General features: G+C 42.7%; 2 protein-coding genes across 2 annotated transcripts in view; both read left to right on the top strand.

Moving 5' to 3' along the window:
* The window catches only part of TAGLN2 (transgelin 2), a 343,906-nt gene that overhangs the window by 313,033 nt on the left and 26,171 nt on the right, over nt 1-4,702 (top strand). The window lies entirely within an intron of this gene.
* Nucleotides 1-4,702, top strand: part of IGSF9 (immunoglobulin superfamily member 9) — a 28,007-nt gene that overhangs the window by 6,869 nt on the left and 16,436 nt on the right. The window lies entirely within an intron of this gene.

The raw sequence follows: 4,702 nt of genomic DNA, 5'->3' as shown, positions 1-4,702 counted from the left end.
TGTAGGGGAGACAGGCACTAAAGCAGTGGTGTCAGTAGGGGGTGGGGCAGGATGGACCTGAGATTTAGGGCATATCTTTGGGAAAATCCATTTAGGACTTGTTGGGGGTGAGTGGAAGGGGGATTAATGCTATACTGAACAAGAAGGATGGAGAGTCTGTTGTCAAAAGGGGAAGAGTTAGGATATGAGTGGGAGAAGAGGTTTGGGGAAAACTGAGATTGTAGAACCAGGCCTAGATGCCCATATTCCATGACAAGTCAACTACTTTGGAGTTTCCTTACTTGGGAAGGAAGTACTGGCAGCTAAGGAGAGTTAGGGGGAGAGGGACTTTTAGTGTTATGGTGAGATAAGCTAGAGAGACTCCCCATACTTTCCACCCTAAAGCAAGGAAGGTCAAACATGGCTTTTCATTGGAAAATGCCATTAATTTAACAGAGTTTGAATGCTTAGCAGCAATGGGGGTGTGGGAGGGTAGGGGTGAGGGGTAGGGAGTGGCACAAGAAAAGCAGAAGATAGATGGCATGTCCTCGAAGACTTTGCAGACTTACATGCAAGAAACAATCCGAGCTTGCTCTATACTTCAGGACTTCAATGGATTCCTGATTCCATTGGCCGAGGTCTGGCTATCACTGGTGCAGACACATTACTTACTATAGCCCATTCATTCCCTGCCCCTTCCATCCTCCTGTTTGAAGCATATAGGACAACATATAATCCCGCACTGGATGATGTGTTTTTTTCTGAGTAGGAAAAAATGGGGAGAAAGGAAGAAGGAACTCACTTTCATCCTCACTATAAAGGAGATTTCCTGGAATAAAGCCCAGAACCAGCTCTTTTCCCTTTAGTTAAAAAATAATTTATTAATCCCACCCTTCAAGTGCCAGGTGCTGTGCTAATCACTGGGCACATACAAAGAAAAGAAGAAAACGGTCTTCTAGGAGCTGGCATTCTATTGGTTGGAAATAATGTGCCCAAATAAGTAAATATAAGGTAAAATTTTTTGTACCAAATTTATGATTTTATTGGTATAGGGATCTCCCAGTGATAAAATTTCTTCTACTAACATAAATAAGCACCTGCTCTGAAATGTAAGATCTTAGAGAGTTAACTTGAACCCTGAGTTGTTAAATGACTTACCCAGAGTCACACAGTCAGTATGTGTCAGGGACAGAACCTATTCTCAGATCTTCCTGGTTCTGAGGCTAGCTCACTCTCCACTACTTCAGATTGCCTCTCTATAAGTATGAAATATATACAAAGTCATTACAAAGTATTGGGGGTAGGAAAGGAAGGATAGCACAAAACCTTATAGGGAAGGGGAATCAGGGAGGGTCTTCAGTGAGGAGGGAGGGGTTGAGCTGAGCCTTTATGGGCTTTCATTATGTTATTTTTGCCTTACTGAAAAGGCAGTATGCAGCAATAGTATAGTACAGAGGCCCATGATATTCCCAGCAAACCAGATTAAGGTGTAATTGGGAAGTTTCTAACAAAATAGAAATACAACACAATATAGATAATGCTAATATGTGGCTTTCTAAGTCAATATGCAGCCCCTGGAAATCCTTATGGATGGTTTAGTGCCCTCAGTTTCTCTTTTAGTTTGACACCTGACAGAATGAACAGAGAACTGACCAAAAACCCAAGCAGATCCAGGGTCAGGTCTTGCCTCCGATACATCCTGGCTATGTAACCCTGAAGGACTCACTGAACTTCTCAGTGCTGACCTGCAGTGGTAGAGGGAGTTTCTTCATTTGGGAATTCAGTTCCTCCTCTGATGACATCTCAGGTCCAGTCCCTACCCTACTATTTGTTGTTCAGTTGTGCCCAATTCTTCATAACCCCATTTGGGGTTTTCTTGGCAAAGATACTGGAAATGGTTTGCCATTCCCTTCTCCAGATTATTTTACTGATGAGGAAACTGAAGCAAACAGGATTAAGTGACTTGCCCAAGATCACACAGCTAGTGTCTGAGGTTAGATTTGAACTCATGAAGATGAGTCTTCCTGACTATGAGCATAGTATTCTATCCACTGTGCCAATTAATATTGCCAGGTTCTAAACACTCAAAACTGAAATGCTGTGCAAGTATCCCAGGCTAAGGGAGTAGCTGTGCATTCTTTCCATCCTGGGTAACTTGAGAGCCCAAATGCTTTCATCCAATTCTCCCTTTCAGAATGCCCTACCTTTCTCCCCTATATGCCTTCATGTGTCTGTCCTTCAAAAACCCCAGATTTTTCCTCTTCCAGGAAGCCTTTCCTGCCTTGCCTTGCTTCTCTTTCTACATTATTTATTCCTCATACCCTCTACATTTATTTACCTACACAACTGGCACTAGATTCTTCTGTATTCCTTCCTCTGTTTCTGTGGTCTTATCTCTCCCATCATTCTCCAAGGTCAAGGATTGTGTCCAACTCTCATAACTAGTACAGAGCTCTGCCTCCCTGAGATGCCACCCCAAACCAGGAAGGACAGATTTGCCAACAGTCTTATCATCTGTACCCAAGAACAGGGGACACTGGGGACCTCTGCCCCCCAGAGTGGGCCATGGAGGCTAGTATCATATGTTCTGCTCTGTATCAGGACAGTCAGGTGTTTAACCTCACCATGTATTCAGGTTAACTGAGAATTACCACAGAGATCCTGTGGGAATTACCAAGGTCTACTAAGACATGCTCTTCACTGAGACATTAGCAAACACAATTTGATCTTTGATAAATCAAAAGGCATATCAGTGTCCCAAGGTCACCATCATGACATCTGTTACCACTCTTAAAACCTGTTGAAGCAACCCCATGACCTGAGTTTCCTGGTGGTTTTGAATCTATCAACTGGAGTTCATCGCAAGTCTTTGGTTGTTCTTTGTTAGGTATCTGTAGACCTACATCCAGAGGTGTAGGAATATGGTTAAATATTTACTTGGCTGAGCAAGGCTTATCACCTGGGAAGGGAATTAGATGGAAAACCTTTTAAACAGGTCCACCCATTCTGCAGTGTCACACCTGTGCAATTCAGGGCCCATCTGAGAGTGATTTGCAAAGGGACATAGTCCACCTGAAGAAATACTTGTTAATATGGGTCTTAATATCAAGTATCTTTAATATGGGTAGTTCCTCCTTTCAGTGGAACTATCCTAGATTTAAAGTAGCAAGGGATGTGACCAAAGTATGATTGTGTTCATTGGGAATTCAAAGAGACAGAGAGAATTGGGGCATTGCAGTGACTAAAAAGTTGGAGTTGAGTCTTATGTATGTGCATGTATTGGGAGTGTACTTTTGGGTTGTGAGTCTACATTAAGCCATGTGCATATCTGTAACTTAAGTCTAGGCATCCACTACATCAAACATTAAGTACCTACTATGTTCTTAATAGGGACAGTTAGATGGGTCAGTGGATAGAGCACCAGGCCAGGCTTCAGGAAGACCTGAGTTAAAATTCAGCCTCACATTTATTGTGACCTTGGGCAAGTCACTTAACCTCTGCCTAGGAAGTAGCTTCATGACTCAGTGGATAGAGGGCTGGGCCTGGAGTCAGGAAGACCTAAATTCAAATCTGGCCTCAGATACTTACTAGCAGTGTGACCTTGATCAAATCATTTAACTTCTGTTTGCCTTTATCCACTGGAGAAGGAAATGACAAAGCACTAGGTATTTTTGCCAAGAAAATCCTATGGACAGTATGGTCCACAGGGTAATGAAAATCCAGACATGACTAAATGACTGAAGAACAACAATAACAACAATGTTACTGTACCCCTGGTACCCCACACTGTGCTGGGCTTGAGTATCCAAAGACAAAAGAGAAACTTTGGTCCCTACCCTTAGGGAGTTTACTTTTTATTGGGAAGCACAAAACAAATCTAGTCCTCTCCTAATCTGGTTGCCACTTTAGGTCAGGAGACTATTAATTGTTTTGCATCATCATATACCCATTACCTAAACAGCATCTTGGTCTGAATTAGGTACTTAATGCTTATTGAATTGACAGAAGGAAAGCAGGAAGTCTATGACTAGAGCGGAGGACCAGTGTCAGCCAGGGCCCATCCGTGAGTCTGGAAGTACAAGTGAGCATGAATGCCCGGGGAAGTCTACAAAGCTACCTGGAAGATTTTGTAAGAGGCAAAGGAGGAGAAATGAGTCTAGGAGGCTGGTTTATGTTAGTGTCTCCACTACTATACCCATAAATCCCAGGGTCTTGGTGCTGGGGGTGGATGTGGGGTTGTGTATTCATATGGGTGAAGGTATATTTGTATGGAGCTATACATCATATATATATATATATATATATATATATGTATATATATATATATATATATATACATGTATGTGTGTATGATTCTTTGTGAATTGGGCACTCTGAGAGTCCAGAGGAAGGCAACTAGGATGATGAAAACCCTTGAATCCATGCCCTAGAAGGATCCATTGAAGGAAATGGTCATGTTTAGCCTGGGGAAGAGAAGATGGATTGTGGGGGGTGGGGGAATGTGGTGCTCTGAGTGGGAGGAAGGGGAATGATAGCTGTCTTCAGATATTTCAAGGCTGCCATGGAAGAGACATACATTTCTACTTAGCCTCATAGGACAGAACCAGGAACAACCGGTAGAAATTGCAGAGACATGTTTAGATATCAGAGGAAAAAAGAAAGCCAACCCTTCTTTAACAGATCTGTCCAGAAGTAGAGGTGTGTGTGTGGAGGGCGGGGGTGG

Source organism: Petaurus breviceps, unplaced genomic scaffold (genome assembly GCF_028583685.1).
Source record: "Petaurus breviceps papuanus isolate PSGF00001 unplaced genomic scaffold, PetGlider_PUasm1.0 90510, whole genome shotgun sequence".
Classification (NCBI taxonomy): domain Eukaryota; kingdom Metazoa; phylum Chordata; class Mammalia; order Diprotodontia; family Petauridae; genus Petaurus; species Petaurus breviceps.
This window is presented reverse-complemented; position numbering and strand designations above follow the sequence as displayed.